This window comes from Eptatretus burgeri, chromosome 13, assembly GCF_056783735.1.
Source record: "Eptatretus burgeri isolate ZD-2024b chromosome 13, Ebu_testis_v1, whole genome shotgun sequence".
Lineage (NCBI taxonomy): Eukaryota > Metazoa > Chordata > Myxini > Myxiniformes > Myxinidae > Eptatretus > Eptatretus burgeri.
In genome coordinates this window covers 62,558,669-62,577,428 of record NC_140973.1, presented here as the reverse complement: position 1 = coordinate 62,577,428, position 18,760 = coordinate 62,558,669, and the positions used below count along the sequence as shown (strand labels likewise).

The window sequence follows — 18,760 nt, the reverse complement described above, 5'->3', positions numbered from 1 at the left end:
GCGTCGTTGAGTTATGTTAAGGTATAATTGCGTGGAGAAATGGAGATTTTTGCTTCGGTCGACGTTACGATTTTTGATGGTTTGATACAGAATCATCGTAGAAGCAACGAATATCAAATTACACCACGTGGTTCAGGAGGGTGATGGCTCATGCTGATTAGATTTTGGTCAAAATCGGTCAAAGGTCAAGGTCACAGTGAGGTCAAACATCCAAAACATTCGATTTTTGATGGTTTGATACAGAATCATCGTAGAAGCAACGAATGTCAAATTACACCACGTGGTTCAGGAGGGTGATGGCTCATGCTGATTAGATTTTGGTCAAAATCGGTCAAAGGTCAAGGTCACAGTGAGGTCAAACATCCAAAATATTCGATTTTTGATGGTTTGGTACAGAATCATCGTAGAAACTTCTGGTTTGTGTCGCTTCCTTCTCTCGAGAGACAGCTTTTATTAGACAAGGTCAGAGGTCAAGTTGACGATTTCGTAAGTACCAGTCTATGACTGCTTGTTTGTTTGTTTGTTCGGGCGATATCTCAGCCATTCTTTGAGCTGGAAAGCTGAAATTTGAGGACAAATATGAAGATTTGCTTCAACAAAAACGGTATTTCTTATTTTTTGATGAATCAATTATTTTTATTTTGTATACATTATCGAGGCTCGTATGAGAGCTAACACACAGAATGTACAACAAGGGGAGCATGAGGCAAGAGGGTTGGGTGAGGGAAGGAAAAAACAGTGGGGAACAGAGCTATGAGGAAATCTGTGGAAGTGATAGGGATAGTACTCAGGGTAAACAAGATGGACACCACAGGAACTTTCAGGAAGGAAAGCAGGGAATTTTAAGGAGGTGAGTTTGGGGTGGATTAGCGGGAGTAGAAAATATCGTGGATTTGGATGGGGGAAAATAAGAGATGGTGGTGAACAGCTGTTTTGAAGACCTGGAGGGAAGAATAGGATTGAAGTGAGTGTTGGAGTTTGTTCCAAAGGTGGAAAAGAAAGAGGGATGAAAGAGTGAAATTCTTCCACGATCTCCTCTCCAGCCAAGCTGGAGAGGAGATGGTAGAAGACAGAAAGACCACCGACCTGCCTGTGGTGAGACAGTGAGAGACCCAAAGATTTAATCTCATCGTGGGAGATACCAATGATCCGAAATGCCTCGGTTTCCACAGCGTGAAGCCGAGAAAGGTGAGAGGCAGAAGCAGCAGTCTAGAGAGGAGAGCAGCACTCCATCAGGCTGTGAACGAAAGCTTTGTATGGGTCAGGAGCTCAGGTCTGCCAAAAAGGACTTTGCACGATGGAGGATTCCCAGTCGGTTTCTGGCTTTGGAGGCCATGTTTGGAAATGTGGCTTTTCTTGGAAAGATCATAGCAGATAGTGAGGCCCAAAAGCTTGATTGAAAGTACTTCTTCAAGAGGATTGTTGAGAAAGTAGTTGGGGGGTGGGGGTTCCACATGGTCCTTTCGGAGAGATGTAGTGAGAGTGTGAGATTTGTCAGGCTTGAAAGACATGTTCCACGTGTTGGACCAGTTTGCGATTTTATCCAGATCTGCAGAGAGTGAAGAGGTTGCTGCTTGTCGATCTGAGAGATGACAGATGGTATGGCAGAGGGTGGAGTCCTCAGCAAAAAGATAAAGAGGATTTTCCAGAGAGTCAGAGAGATCATTGATGAAAACCAGAAAAAGAACAGGGCCCAGAACGCTGCCTTGAGGAACTTCAGCCTGGACAGGAAGAGGCGATGAGAGAGCTTCATTAAGGGCCACACGTTGGCTGCAACAGGAGAGGAAGTATGCGAGCCATGAATGGAGATGTCCTTGGAAACCATCGGAAGAGAGTTTGGTGAGCAGGGCAGGGTGCCAGACCATATCGAAAGCACGTGATGTCTCAGGAGATGGCTCTGATCTCATGTCTGGCATTGAGGATATCCATCCATTGTTGGGAGAGCAGAAACAGCATATCCAGTTTAGAGTGACCTGGTCTGAAACCAAATTGATAATCAGAAATCAAGCCATTGGAGAAGAGGAAGGATTTAATGTCTGAAGCAATGATGGATTCCATAACCTTCTGATAATTGGGAGAAGGCTGATTGGTCTGCAGTTGCAGGGATCGGTTTTTGCACCTTTTTTATTCAGTGCAGTCATGTTTGCTGATTTTGAAGCAGATGGGAGATTATCTTGAGGATGAACAAGAGCAGCAGAGCAGGCATTTAGGACACGTGGGCTGATGCCATCTGGACCTGTTGCAGAATCTGAGTCGAGGTTTGACAGCAAGCTCTCCACCTTGTCAGGAGAAAAGGTCAGAGAGTCGAGGAACAGCTGGGGCGACTTGGTAAGGTGGGTACAGAAAGGGATGGGGTTGGGACACAAGATTTAGAAGCAACCACGGAGTTTAGACATTCAGCCTTTTCGTGTGCCATGTCAACTGTGCGGCCATTTGTGGTAAGGAAAGGAATGGAGGGGAACATACACCAGAAACAGACCTAACTAGATGCCACCAGGATTTGGAGGAGGGTGACAGCTTTGAGAGTTCAGAGTTGATATTGGAAAGACGTTGTTTTCTGTCTCTCCTGAGGGTAGACACACACTTGCTCTGAGCTCTGTGGAAGGAACTGAGATTGCCTTCCATTGGATTAGCCTTCAATGACATGAAGGCATGTTGTTTCAGGACAACTGCCTTGCCACAACCTTTAGCCACAATCTTCAGTGTTCCATGGGCGTGAGGATGGGTATGACAACTCAAGACAAGATGGGATAAATCTGTGCATGAAAGAGAGCAAGTTTCTTTGAAAGAATTCCCAGGATTAGTTGATGTCGGAAGAAGCAGAGATGGGAGACCAGTCTAGAAGTTTGATGGCTGCTTGAAGACCCTACCAGTCATCCTGAGTGAAATGCCAGACTCGACGGCACTGAGGTGGTTCTCTAATAGCAGCCAGAGAGATGTCTACTTTGACAAGCACGTGGTCAGATGAACCAATTGGATCGAAGGAAGAACAGCAGATATTTTCAGGGAAATTTGTCAAAATCAGATCCAGAAAAATGGAGTACCGTTGGTTGAGATCCAGGTCGGGAGTTGACAGATTGTGTCAGTCCCATTGAGTCACATAAGTCATTTGTTGAAGTGCCATGGCAGGTGACAGGGGTGCCCACACCCAGCCATCTGGCATGATGACAACTGAAGTCATCACATATGAGGAAGAGAGAGAGTTCGGATGAGAGGATAGAAGTTAGGCCATGTTTTCAGATAGCGAGATATAAATGGAGTAATTATTATCGAATTGATGAATTACATAATTACGATCGATTTATTTATTTTATTACTTATTTATTTTATTTCTCATCTGGGCAACATCTTCAGCACCCTTTGAGGGAGGAAGCTGATGTTTGGAAATGACAGTGAACAAGTGATTTGGCTATCAAATCCAGGATTTGATCAAATGATTTGGAAAAAAAGTTGACGTCATAATGTCACCACTAATGGAAATCGCCTATACCTTTATCTCCGAAACGAGGCAAGCTGTTTGAATTTTGTTTGCGGGAATCAAGCCGGGAATTAGCACAGATAATTTATCGCAAACCTGATACATCACAATGACGTCATATTCGTTTTTATGACGTCATCATTAAGAGGATGAGGATCTTAGCTCATTTGAGCTTGTTTGTTCACTGATTGATTAATTACTTGAATAGTTATTCATTTTTCGATGAATTACTTAATTTTCTAAAAGTTACAGATTTGGCTGAAACGGTGGTGGTTTTGTTCTGCTATAAGCCAATTGATTAAGAAATTATTTTTTAAAGATTATAATTATTTATTTATTTTAATTATGCAATTAATCAGTTAATCAATCGATTATTGTACACCGTTCCCTCCCAATTCAACCTCCATGTGATGTAATGCGGCATCGCCAGGCGCCTGAGGAGCCTCAGCAATGTCTCACACTCGAGGATTTGTTATTTCCTTATTTGGCACGAGGGGTGTACTTTTAATGTACCTCTACTTGTCTACTCCTGCTTGCACGACCTTTCCAGTGAGACCATTCCATGCATTAACTACTCTTTGAGTGAAAGACTTCTATCTTAATGTTGTCTTGTCATCTTTATTCTCAGCCTGTGGCCCCTGGTCCTGTCACTGTACAATCTCCTTGAAAATTGGACCATTCTCCTGCCCCAACCCAACCCAATCACCTTACATTTCTTTATGTTAAACTGCATACACCAATCTTTTGCCCACTCTATTAAAGTATCAAGGCTTTCCGGAAGCTGAGCTTCTTATCATCTGTAAGTTTTTTTAACAGGCAATTCTTAATCCCACTATCCAAATCATTGCTGTAAATTATAATTAACATTACAATAACGGTCCTCATATTGATCTCTCGGGTGCCCTATTCCTTACAATATCCCAGCCTGACATCCACTTACTCACAGCTGCTCTTTCCATCCTATCACTAAGCCAGTTTCCATCCAGTTAGCTACTCAACCAGGCACTCCACAAGTCATCACCTTAATATGGTACCTTATCAAATGCCTTCTGAAAGTCTACATAAACTACATCCACTGCACTTCACTCATCAACCCATTCAGAAACAACTTTGTATAACTCCAAGAAATTTGTTAAACATGATCTCCCTTTCGTAAATCCAGGCTGATTGCCTTTGATGAGTTTGAAATTATTCAAGTGGTTCCCCATCTGTTCCTTAACGTCGACAACACCTTGCCAACAACTGAAGTTGAACTAACTGGTCTATAGTTCCTCAATTCCCACCTGGATCGTTCATTAAATAATGGTGTTATATTTGCTTCTTTCCAATCCCCTGGTACCTCTCCTGACTCCAATGAGCTGTTAAAGATATCCGCTAACAGCACGCTTATCTGCTCCACCACCCCCCTCAATACTCTTGGATGCATATTATCTGGCCCTGGAGGTTTATCCGGTCTTACCTTTCTTCGCTGCTTTTTAACTTCGTCCACTCCCACCTGGAACTTCTCTAAACGCCCTTCCTCACCCACTAGATAGATTATCTCATCTACTGGTCATTTCCTTATCTGTTCTTGTGTAAATGTTGAAGAAAAATATCTTCAATCACAATAAGCCTGCCATCTCACTTTCATCACAAACCAATTCCTCAGTGCTATTCCTGATGGACCCATGCTTCCCTAATGCACTTAAATGATGCCTTGCTGTTATGTTTAATATTCCTGGCCTTATCCTTTTCATATTCTCTTTGTTATTTTCTTAACTAGCTTCTGTTTTACTCCTCTACTGATACGAGTCAGATTCCAGCCCTGTTGGTTTATAAATAATAAATACAGACTGCTTATCCATAAAAGCACTCCTTACCTTCATGCTCAACCACTCCGATCTCATTTTGTCTCTAGATTTACACTTCACTGGAATATACTTGTCCTGTACACTGCACATTTGCTCCTTGAAGGTTGACCACTTCTTTAACTAAAAATACCCACTCCCTTCAGGAGCATTACCAAGTTGTCTCCACCCCTCCCCTCCCCTAAGATTTTATTTTTATGCCAATGACCTGACCGTGTGTACTCCAACACGTATGCAAAATTTGGTGGGGACCGGGCCAGCCTTGTTTGTATAATACGTCTGAAAATCATAGAAAAAAAACATACATACACACATACATACATACATACATACATACATACATACATACATAGAATTGCCCTATTTAATATTGTAGGGTACTGACTGCCCTCCTGTTAGTTTGTCCCAATTTATAGCACCCAACTCTCCACATACCTTCAATGTTTGCCTTCTTGAAATCTTATATCCTTTCTACTATCCTGAACTCTAACTTTTAACAGAATCTTTGCACACACAATGTTATGGTCACTTGATCCTAAATGCTCCCCTACTTCCACCTCCTCCACCATATTGGGATCGTTACTTGAAAGGAGGTATAACACTGCACTCCCCCTCGTGGGCTTATCTGCAAACTGGGTTAACAAGCTCGAATGAGCCAAGATCCTCATCCTCTTAATGATAACGTCATAAAAACGTATATCACGTCATTGTGATGTATCAGGTTTGCGATAAATTATCTGTGCTAATGCCCGGCTTGATTCCCGCAAACAAAATTCAAACAGCTTGCCTAGTTTCGGAGATAATGGTATAGGCGATTTCCATTAGCGGCGATATTATGACGTCAACTTTTTTTCTAGGGAGAATTTCCAAAATCGGAGATGGTTACTGCCTGTGCGTGGGCTTTCTGCATATACATGGCAAGTTTCACGAAGATCCGATGAAAACTCTGGGTTGTGAAACAAAAAATGTCAAAAAATAGGAATGACGTCATAAAAAGTGATATGACGTCATAGTGATGTATCATATGTGCGGTAATTCATCTCTGCTAATGCCCTGTTTGATTCCCGCAAACAGAATTCAAAAAGCTTGCCTAGTTTCGGAGATGATTTTTTAGCCGATTTCCATTAGCGGAGATATTTTGATGTCATAACTTTTTTTTTCTAGGAGGAATTTTCAAAATCGGAGATGGTTGCTGTCTGCGTAGGGTATTTTTACATATATACGCCAAGTTTCAGGAAGTTTCGATGAAAACTGTAGGCTGTGAAACAAATAAGTCCACAAGAACAACAACGTGAGTAAGACTTAGAGATCCTCCTCGAGGATCTAAAAACTGGAAACCCAGAAAGAAGTGGCTCAGGAAGGGTTAATGGGGGTATAAAAGATCACGTTTGTGGATTGGGGTGGGGGGGGTGACCTGATACTGTGGTGAACAGCTGGCTTGAAGCCCTGGAGGGAAGAATGAGATTTCAGAGACTGATTGTTGGTGTAGTTATTTTTTAAACTCCTGGTGTTGGAAGAATGTTTTTTTTTTTAAACCTTTCTCTTCCTGTAACTTTTTTGCTGCCTGGTCTTAACAATCATGTTATCAGTAACAGTTCCCTCTTTTATAGCCTCTCCACCCTCCTTTACCGAAAAAAAAAAAACTTCAACTCCGTCAGTTTTCACTGCAGACCTTTCTGCCCCCTTCCTGTTTAGCTTATGGCGATCTTTTGGGAAACACTCCCTTTACCCTTGAAATTATTCTAATTGCTTCCGGAACACAAAACCTTACTGCGGACACCATTCTTCCAACCATAGCTTCACATCTATTGCCTGAATCATGAATTCCATTCCTCTTCCTATTCACAGAATACCAGAAAACATTCTTCAGTTGGCTACCCATTATCCTGCACCTAACGTCATTTTAAAGTAATGACATATTTAAATCCTCCAAGTAAACTTTCCCGACATCATTTGCTCCTCATGTTGTGAGCCAGACATCAATAGATGTCTGGGTCGGGCCTGGGGAGTCATGGATTCACTGGATCATGGGGTGTGGTGCTGTCTGTACCTGGGCAGGAGGCTGAAAGTCCGAGTCTTTAAGTCCTTGGTGCTTCCAGTCTTGCTCTACAGATGTGAGACTTTGACTCTGACCAAGGATCTGAGACAAAGACTTAACTCCTTCGGTACAGGGTCTTTTCAGAGAATCCTTGGCGGTTGCTGGTCAAACTTTGTGTCCAATGAGCAGTTGCTGAGAGAGATGAGATTTGTTACCCGCATAGTCCTTGAGCATCAGCTGCTGCTGTATGGACATGTGGCTCGTTTTCCTGATGCTGATTATGCTTACTAGATTCTCTCAGCAAGGGAGCATCATGAGTGGAGGAGGTCAACGGGCCGACCACATGCCTCGTGGTTGCAGCAGGTTGATCGGCATCTCAGTGAGATGGGGATGGGCCAGGCATCTGCTTGGGAGATGGCCAGACGGAGGCCCCTGGAGTATCGTAAGAAAGTGGATGCAGTGACAGTGGCTTGCAAAAGTATTTACCCCCCTCCAAGGTTTTCGCATTTTGATGCCACATGAGCTTATTATCCTTGCCAAAGGAGGGGTTTTTTTTTTTTTTTTTTTTTTTTTTTTTTTTTTTTTGTATACCTTGGTCGAGGCTCGTATGAGAGCTAACACACAACTCACAGCAAGGAGGCATGAGACAAGAGGGGCGGGAGTGGAAGGGACAAAACATTGGGGAACAGACACAGGTGAACTGTGGAAGGGAGAGGGATGGGGATGGGACGGGGAACATGGCGAGGGGAAGATGGACATTAAAGGGACTTTCAGGAAGGAAAGCAGGAGAATTGAAGGAAGTGGGCTTGGGTGGATTATCGGGGTCAGAAAAGATCGAGGATTTGGATGGGGGAAGATAAGAGGTGGTGGTGAACAGCTGTTTTGAAAGCCTGGAGGGAAGAATGGGAAAGAATAGAGTGAGGAAGTTTATTCCAAAGGCGGGAAAAAAGAGGAATGAAAGAGTGAAGATGAGCAGTGATTCGTGATTTTGGTAGTTTTACCAGAAGGGGGTTGTTGGCGGACCTTGAGCGCCCTGTGGAAATGTGGTTGGGACAAATCACAGAGAGAGCAGGGGGGCAAGGCTGGAGAGGAGTCGGTAGAAGACAGAAAGACCACCGACCAACCTGCGGTGATTGAGTGAGAGGCCCAAAGACTCAGCTTCATTGCGGGAGATGCCAATGATCTTAAAAGCCCTGGTTTCGACAGCGTGAAGTCGAGAAAGGTGGGAGGCAGGAGCACCAGCCCAGAGGGGAGAGCAGTACTCCATCAGGCTACGGACAAAAGCTTTGTAAGTGGTCAGGAGCTCAAGAGGGCCGAGGAAGGACTTTGCACGACGGAGGATTCCCAGTCGGCGACTGGCTTTTGAGGCAAGGTTGGAAATGTGACTTTCCCAGGAAAGGTCATGGCAGATAGTGAGACCCAGAAGCTTGAAAGAAAAGACTTCTTCCAGAGGATTGTTGAGAAAGTGGATGGGGGGTTTTGTAAACGGTCCTTTCGAAGAGACATAGTGAGAGTGTGAGATTTGTCTGGATTGAAAGACATGTTCCACGTGTTGGACCAGTTTGTGATTTTATCCAGATCTGCAGTGAGCGAAGAAGCTGCTGCTTGCCGGTCTGAGGGATGACAGATGGTACGGCAGAGGGTGGAGTCATCGGCAAAGAGAAATAGAGGATTTTCCAGAGAGTCCGAGAGATCATTGATGAAAACCAGAAAAAGAACAGGGCCCAGAACGCTACCTTGAGGAACTCCAGCCTGCACAGGAAGAGGGGATGAAAGAACTCCATTTAGGGCCACACGTTGACTGCGACAGGAGAGGAAGTCTGCGAGCCATGAGTGGAGATGGCCTTGAATACCATGGGAAGAGAGTTTGGTGAGTAGGGCAGGGTGCCAGACTGTGTCAAAAGCACGTGATATGTCCAGGGATACGGCTCGGATTTCCTGTCTGGCATTGAGGACCTCCATCCATTGATGGGAAAGCAGTAGCAGCATATCTAGGGTAGAGTGACCTGGTCTGAAACCAAATTGATGATTGGAAATCAAGCCATTGGAGAAGAGGAAGGATTTCATGTCTGAAGCGATGATGGATTCCATAACCTTGCTGATGATTGGGAGAAGGCTGATTGGTCTATAGTTACAGGGATCTGTTTTTGCACCTTTTTATGCAGGGCAGTGATGTTAGCAGATTTCCAAGCAGATGGCAGATGACCTTGGGAAAATGAGAGGGTGAATAGAACAGAGAGAGGGTGAGCAAGAGCAGAAGAGCAGGCTTTGAGGACACGTGGGCTGATGCCGTCTGGACCGGTTGCAGAATCTGACTCGAGGTTTGAAAGCAAGCTCTCCACCTTGTCAGGAGAAAAGGATACAGAGTCCAGGGACAGTTGGGTGCGACTGGGTAAAGTGGGTAGAGATAGTGATGGGTTTGGGACACAAGATTTAGCTGCAAACACCGAGTTTAGACATTCAGCTTTATCACGTGTGGAATCAGCAGTGCGGCCATTTGAGGTAAGGGAGGGGATGGAGGGGGAACATACACCAGAAACAGATTTGATTAAACGCCACCAGGATTTTGAGGAGGGAGAGAGGTTTGAGAGTTCAGACTTGAGATGAGAAAGATGTTGTTTTCTGGCTCTCCTGAGGGTAGCTACACACTTGTTCCGAGCTTTGTGGAAAGAACTGAGATTGCCCTCAGTTGGGTTTGCTTTCCATGAGGCAAAGGCAAGTTGTTTCAGGACAACTGCCTCGCCACAAGCTTCAGTAAACCAAGGGCGGGAGGAAGGGTAAGACAACTGAACACGAGAGGGGATAAATCTGTGCATGAGGGAGAGCAAGTTTCTTTGAAAGAATTCCCAGGATGAGTTGATGTTTGAGAAAGTAGTGATAGGAGACCAGTCTGTAAGTTTGATGGCTGCTCGGAGACCCTGCCAGTCGGCTTGAGTGAAATGCCAGACTCGACGGCGGTGAGGTGGTTCTCTGATAACAGCCAGAGAGATGTCCACTTTAACAAGGACGTGGTCAGAAGAACCAATTGGAGCGAAGGAAGAGCAGCAGATATTGTCAGGGAAATTTGTCAAAATCAGATCCAGAAGAGATGGAGTACCATTGGTTGAGATCCGGGTCGGGAAGTTGACCGATTGAGTCAGTCCCAATGAGTCACAGAAAGCTTTTGCTGATGTCCCATGGCAGGTGAGAGAGGTACCCACACCTAGCCAACTGGCGTGATGACAATTGAAGTCGCCACATAAGAGGAAGAGAGAGTTTGGATGAGAAGATAGAAGATGGTCCATGTTTTCGGAGAGTGAGGTGTAGATGGAGTCATCACTGTTCGGTGGACGGTACAGTACACATATAAACATGAGGTGGGAGTGGAGGGGAAGCCGAAGCCAGAGGTATTCCTGGGGGTGTGGGGGAGTGAGAGCAGTGCAGGGAGAGTGAGGAATAGAGTCTTTGATGAAGAGAGCAACACCTCCACCAGGACGAGGCTCAGGTCTGTCATACCGTAAGAGGGAGTAACCAGGGAGAGATACTTGGGAGTCAGACACGTCTTGGGAGAGGAAAGTTTCTGTTAGGCAGATAATGTCTGGTTTGTCAGTGGCAACCTGCATGGAAAGATCTGAAAGGTTTGAGCGAAGGCCCCGGATATTTGAGGTCCACACTTTTAATGAAGAGGTAGGGGAGGAGGCTTTGGGTGCAGGAGGTGGAGGGGGCGGGGGAGGGTAGGACGAGGGACGAGGGGGGAGGTAAGGAGGGTTGCTGAAGGAGTATGGGGTATTGCAGAATACCGGGGGGAGGCGGCCGAATGAGGAGGAGAAAAGGCTCTGTGGTGCTGGGAGAGAGGGGGGACAAGAGACAAGGAAGATGGCAGTTGAGTATTTGAGGAGGTGGAGTGAAGAGATGGAGGTGAGAGGGCAGTGGAGGGAGGCAGGTTGGTGGATGAGAGGGGGGCAACTTAGAGAAGGAAGAGTGAGGGGGATGAAAGGTGGGAGAAAGGTGAGGGGGAATTTTTGAAAGAGGTGAGAGGGAGGCTTGGAGGGAGAAGAGTGGGATGGTTGCTTTGAGAGTGAGAGTGAGGGGTGAGGGGGGTGAGTTGGCACTGAAGTTGGAAAAAAAGAATGGTTGATGGAAAGCGAGCATCCATGGCAAACTGTGGTTTTTAAAAGTTTTAGGTCAGAGATGCGATTTAACACAATTCTTGATGGATGCAATGAAGGCGAATTCAGAGCATGGAGAGAAGAAGCGCTGTAATAGTTGGATTTTTTAGGCAAGGAATGAAGGAGAGGTCGAAATGAAAGCAGTCTGTTGAAATAGCAGAAGAGTAGTGCATTGTGAAACAGTAAAGAGTACCACATGTGTGAGAGAGGAAGATGAAGCATCATAAGATCGTTTTTGTTGTTAATATTAATGTATGAGAGAGTTCAACAGATTAGGTCATGGAAATGTAAATAAAAAAAAAATAAAAATAAAAATAAAAAAAAAAAAAAAATATCGAGGAAGACGAGGAGGAAGTTAAGAGGAAGAAGAAGTAGCAGAATCGGGAGAAGGTGAGCGTGTTGTTGTTGTTGTTGTTGTTGTTGTTGTTGTTGTTGTTGTTGTTGTTGTTGTTGTTGGGTATATATATATATATATATATTTTTTTTTTTTTTTTTTTTTTTTTGAGATAAGAAAGAGATTAGTTGGGAGAATGGGGGATGTTTGGAAAGTGGGGAGGATGAAAATTGAAGGTAATGGGGAGGATAGAAATTGAAGGTAATGGGGAGAAAAAACAAACAAACAAAAAAAAACGATCGAACACCAAGTGGAACCGGTAGGCCTCAAGCCTAGGACTAGGCCTCAAACACCAGGTAAGAACGTCGACATAAATACTCACAAAATAGCACGATTTTTGAAACAAAACCGAACTAGGAACACACATTAACATGTAGGTGAGAAAATTAAACAGTTAAAACGGGACAAATAACAACCGGAACTTAACTTTGAGAATGTCAGCAGGGAGCCCCGAAGGAGACCTCTTGCCGCTCAAAACCGGAACCGGCAACCGTTTGTCGTATTGAGACGACATTTTCACCATACATACGAGGACTCATGTAGAATGTTTTAACGATACATATGACGTCATAGGTCACGTGGTGTGGCAGCCATGTTGGAAAAAACTGAAAAACTTTGGACCTCTGTATCTCTGAAACCACACCAAGGAAAATATTGAAACTTGGCACACGGCAAGTACAACTCATGGGAAATAAATGTGATTTTTTTCATGATGTCATAGGTGACTTTGTGATGACGTCATAATTGCATATGTAAAACACTACGTCTGATCAGTATGAAAAAAATTTTGAGGGTCATCTCAGGATAAAATGGTCCACAGAAAAGGATTTTATGCCATCGGTCATGTGATTTGGAAGCCATATTGTTAAAAAACAATAACCTTCAAAAATCATCTTCGCTGAAGTGGTTGAACAAATAGAGGCAAAACTTTACATGTATGAGCGCTTATCCATGAGGAACAAAAGTTCACACATATGATGTTATAGGTCACATGGCTTGTCAGCCATATTCGATTTACCCTAAAACCCCAAAAATCTTCTTATCCAGAATGGCTGGACAGATCGAGGGGAAACTTCACAAATATGTTCCGCAAGCCATGGGTATACAAGTTTGTTGAGGAATAATTAATAGGTCACATGGTTTGGCAGCCATACTGGATTGAAGAAAAATATTAAATAATGTTTTCTCTGGAACTGCTTAATCAATCTATGTGAAACTTCACATTTATGATATAGTATTGATGGTGAATAAATTATTTTAATTTCAACTTAATCGGACGCATGGTCTGGCAGCCAGAATTATTTTTTTGATGTGGGTTCTTTCCTTTATTATTATTATTATTTTTTTTTTTTGAACAAGGCTCACTTGGCTGTGTCTGGATAAAGGAGACCATTCCTGAAGTGTAATAAACAAATAAACAAAAAAACGCAAATCCATGAAGAGCAGGGTCCGACAGTACTGACCTCAGGGTATGAATACTTTTCGACCGGTGAATTTTGATTTGTACATGTTTTTTGCAGGTATTTCTGACATTAACCTCCTTCAACTATAACAGTGTTTATTTTAATCTCAGTTATGAATAAAAAATTTCATTTGGAAAAATTGCTTCTATATAATTCGTAATTCATCTAAATGTGGCATTATTGGTAGGGGGTCAATACTTTTGCAGGCCACTATACATATGAAATAGTTTCATCACCAACAAACCATTCTCCCTCGAGATATGTCCAGAGAGATGGCCCTAATCTCATGTCTGACATCAAGAGCCTCCACTATTGTTGAGAGAGTAGAAGCAGCATGTCCAAGGTAGAGTGACCAGCTTTGAATACTTCCACCCTACCATCTCCCTTGCCTGCACTTGCTAAAAATATTTTATCTATCACAGAAAACTTAACTACTCGAAAAGTAATTTGCATGCTACATCAAGAAAAGGGAACGATGTTAAAACACATCATTATGAATGTTTTACAATCTTTAATCAAGATTTCTGATTCACTCGTCACCATGTGAATGCCACATCCACCCACATAACCGGTACAATTTTAGGTTGGACTCAGTTCATGTTTCTGTATCCATGCACTTCAATAGCAAGAACCTTTGACGGCCATATTGTTACTGCAACCAGCAGAATTGAAACCTGCTGATTGTACAGACACCTGCTGATTGATGCTCATGCCGGACCTCTGACAATATTCTCACGGCATTGTGTTCGGTACAGGTTTCTCAGCCTTTCAGCTGGTACTCACAGCCTGCAACTTTCAGTTCCCCCTCAGAGGTTCTATTATTGGACCTACATGCAATGAAATCGCACAGTTACAAAATATTCTAAAACTTGCATGCAGACTGCATGCACATTCCATTGAAAAATTGCATTTACACATCTCAACAAACATACGTGCAATGATTTCGATTTAGTCAACTATTTATGGGCAAAAATAAAAAAAAAAAGATCTACTTAACTGTAGTTGATGAAACTCCAATGCGGAATATGAGGTAAGTGGACGAAAGTCAACACGGGGTCAATTTCTTGATAAGGAAACGACCGTTCAGGATTATATTATTATCGTGCATGCAACTGTGGCTACCGGTGAGGATGTGGTAGGGTAAATTGAGGAAATGTGTTTCAGATTAAATAAGGAAAGGGGAAGGTAAGAGGATAAAGAGAAAAGTTGGCAGTTGTTGGCTTCAAAAAATTCCATAATTTTCCAGATAAGGTATACCTCTATTTACGTCTAGGATGTGTTCTTGAAAACTGTGACTTAAATTGAAACGACTTAAATCGAATCATTTTTTCCATAAGAAATACAGTAATGAAATAAGGCTGTGTGGGAGCGGGGGGGGGGGGGGACGTCGTAATTTTCACCGACGATATTACCTTTTTGGCTTAAACAGAGATGATTTAAACACTCAATCTAACACATATTTTGACTAAATATTGAAATGAAATATTTTAGTAAAGTCCAATAAAGTAAAATATTGTGTAAAATATGCTGTGGTGGTGGTAGAGAAAGGGGGGAGAGAGTGAGAGTGAGAATAAGAGCGAGTTATGATCAGATGAAGAAGGATCGAAGGTTTGCTACTTATAGTCCAGGCAGGGGTTTGTATTCTGTTAATGGTGTTGGGGATAACCCTCCTGATCTTCGCGAAAGACACTGTGAGGATCTTTAACATCCATCAGCTAATGCTCGCAGATGGGACACTCGGCTTCACGGTGCGTACCTCTAGGCCATCCTGCTCGTGCACACGCATAAACCTATCAAACCAACACGGCTTGCAGTGAAGGTCTCCAGCCATGGAAGTGGAAACAGAACTCTCGGTCTCCCTTTTTAAAGGCCCAGTCACACCTTGACGTTTTAGCCAGCAATGGCAACGTATCAAAATGTATGTAAAACGCTGGCTTAAGGCCCTGTCACACCTTGACAATTTAGCCAATGCATGCCTGAGATATGCAAAATTGGGCTAAAACACCGGCACACATCGAATACGTTATGGGTAAGTTTTGTATACGTTAAGAGCATGCTGAAAAACACTGCCATACGTCGTAGTACGCTGGCTTTCATCGTTGTACTTTGCGGTTGTCCTTAAATTTTAGCATGCTTGAAATTTTATGATGTATGCCAGCGTATGACTCGCACTTTCCGCTATGCTGGCCATAAGTTGGAGGCACGTTATGCGATCGTTGATACACGTTATTTTAAGTTACTCATAAGTCGAAACACGTCGAGGTAATGATTAGCGTACCCGAAACGTATTTATAACCTATGAGTAACGTATTGTAGGCACGTTACACGATCATTGACACACGGCGAGGCACGTTACTTGTAAGTTACTCATCAGTCGAAACACGTCGAGGTAATGCTTAGCATACCCAAAACGTATTTCTAACCTATGAGTAACGTGCTTTGAACCTATGTGTAACGTACCTCCAACGCATATTGATGTATGCAGACATATTTGATTGACGTCTTCCGGACGACCACAGAACTGACTGAACGTGTTTCTAATTTACAGCTACCGTATAATGGCGTTTTGGCAGCGTTAAAAAAAACAACAACAATAACTTCCAATTATTTTGTCACGTGCCGTTACGTCATGTCCAATTGCCTCTTCAGTTTGCTTATGTCTTATTCTTAGTTCCTCCTCTGTGAATATTTTCTGTTTGAGGATATTGTCACGTCGACGTCGAAACGTAAAAGCAAATATCCGAATATATTTTAAAATTCGTGATAGACTAAAAAACATTAAAAAAAACAACACAGTGCTGTGCACTTTACATCGAAGTTACATCATTCAAGTCACGTGCTTTGGCTTTTCCATCGCTAATTTTCCTGAGCCGCCCAGTCATGCAGTGCCGTCTATTCAGTCTCAATCTACATTCCGTACTGAAATATTCTGTGCAGGACGACAGATACAGGTACAATCCAACAAGGGCACGGGGCACAGAATGTAGAAGTGTTCTTCCATCCATGAAGCTTGCCTTTGCCGGCACGCACACAGGCACGACACAGCCACACACGGTTTGTCGTTGACACGTCATCATTGAGGTGTGACGGAGGTTAAATAATAATAAATATAATTGGTGAGTAAAATGTTATTAACATTATACAAAGATTTGACAACAAGAGTACCAGACTCTTGCCTACACACAGATTTGAATGTGGACAAGAGGACAGATAATAAATAAAAAATATTTCCTTCTTTATTTCGGCACTGAGCTTCGGGTCGAGGTGAAATGGTCTTTGTAGAATGTGGCGATCGGACTGCGTCTGCGCGTGGGTAACCATGTTCCAAAATGGCGTCGAGTGGTGCATCAGGCAGCGCGGAGATGGCACTCAATGTCACAGCTCACAAACCGCGCTGTAGTTTACTCTCCAGAGCGAATATGCAGACGTTCCTCTCGCACACTCGGTCTGTTCACAACAATGGTCCACACGAAGAGGAAATCTCTGTGGTCCTGTGAGGAGGCCACGAGGAATGCTCTCCTTCCATCCTCACAATCGTACACACTTCACGGCTCAACCGAACCATCAACGGCCAACATCCTGCTCAGCACGCGAGCCAAATTCACCAGCACAAATATGAGAATCGTGCAGCCTTCATCATGCCGAGAGCAAAAGCGAGATCCTCCGTCCACGTGCGTCCCTCCTCCTTAAGTACTTGCCTTCTATGCCCTCTTCCTCTTTACGCATCTCATGTCACACCCATCAATAATCCCTTGGGGGAATGACTTCGCCTGTTTGTCTCCCTTTGAAGGCGGGGCTTTCTACCCGCTTGTAGTTGTTTTATGGACGTGTTCCCCACCTTCATTGCCGATCTTGAAATGTAAAAACATAGGGAAAAGTCACAGAGGGGTGATTACATACTGGGGAAATTATCCCTAATCCCTATCTAATTAGCATGGCACCCCCCCCCCCCTCCCTGTGTGGTGACATGTAACACTTGAGCTCACAGTCTCCCTACCTAGTTACATTGAGATGTCTCCTACATATCCATGGGCCAAGCAACTCTAAACAATGCTATCTTTCTTATGAAATCCCTTAATCTACCCCCACAAACATAACAAATTAGATTGCTGCCTATCGGTTTTTTATTGTTTTCTTGCCTTGTTTGACTTAAGACAAGGATCATCAATGTCCCAGACTCTTGCTTGAGTGCTGCCAAAGCAGTCTCTTAGAAATGGTTGTGCTGGTGGTTTGGTTTTGCAGGCAGTTTGGTGAAGATGGGTGTTTTGGTTTTGCTGCGTGTCTTTCTGTTTACTTCCCAGCAGTCAGTCAGAGCAGGAATTTGGAATTTGTTCATCATGCCACTGACAGCCCGCCTACTCCTCATGAAAGCAACTGTGAAACCTTGAACGTCCACCAAATTATGCTGGCAGATGGGACACCTGGCTTAATGTCCATCCAATGGACGGTGAACACATTGAAATCTCATCCCGCATGTGAAACACGAGGATGGTAGTTTATAACTGGGTCAGGATTTTAACCCAGGCAAAACACCTCTGAGGCGAGTGCAAACAACGTCGAAGCGAAAGGCAAGGATAGTGGGTTGACAAATGGATTGATTTGAAGGTATCCTAAACTTAGACCGGTGCTACATTTTAGTTCATAATTGTTACAAATTGCTGAATTCTACTTTTTCGAAAGAAAAATGCAAGACATTTGGATTCTGCAAAAAAAAAAATCTTGGTTTTTGGGGGGAATTTTTTTTTTTTTTTTTTGCAAGTCAATGGAAAGCAAATTGAGTATTAATAATTCTCAGAGTAAAACATTTCAAACTTTTTCTTTCTCTTTTTGCTGCGATATTCCCTCATTATACCTGCACAATACCACATGCGGCAACTGTCGGTTCAGCCTCCAAACTTGGCTCCATATTTGAAGTCTCTGCAAATGCCTCACATTTTGGCTCAAACACCGAGGCTGGGGAATTGGCCAGCAGGGGGTTTTAAATTTACTGCCTGCAGTGTATATAAAGAGAGGATATTGGAGTGGTGTAGCCAAAAGCAAAAAGAAAAATCAACATAAGGTTGAATTGGAATATCTTGTTGTTATTCAAGTGCCAAATGGTTAGTGTATAAAAAGATTGGGGTTCAACTGTGCAAATGACTGAACATTGATGTGTATAATAATTCATAACTGAGATGGCTTTTCCAAGAGTACTTGACACCGTGAAACTTTAAAGCCTATACCTTACATGCATCATTTATGAACGAAATGATTCCACTCCGGTTTGCTAGTTTTGAAATGCCAAATTAAAAATCAGCATATTCTTCATTTTCTTTTTCTTTTTACATCTCAAAAGGATTTGCTCAAAGTAGTGGAGAGGAAGGTGAAGGGGTGAGCGAAGGTGGAAAAGAAA

The 18,760-nt window shown here is 43.2% G+C and overlaps 1 protein-coding gene and 1 long non-coding RNA gene across 3 annotated transcripts in view; one reads left to right on the top strand and one right to left on the bottom strand.

The window, feature by feature from the left end:
* The window catches only part of LOC147014632 (uncharacterized), a 174,260-nt gene extending 168,822 nt beyond the window's left edge, over window positions 1-5,438 (bottom strand). Inside the window, exon 1 of the long non-coding RNA XR_015050833.1 lies at window positions 5,338-5,438. This is a non-coding gene — a long non-coding RNA (uncharacterized LOC147014632). The remainder of the gene's footprint in view (window positions 1-5,337) is intronic.
* Window positions 1-18,760, top strand: part of LOC147014631 (progesterone receptor-like) — a 256,608-nt gene that overhangs the window by 75,496 nt on the left and 162,352 nt on the right. The gene's annotated exons all lie outside the window — the stretch shown is intronic.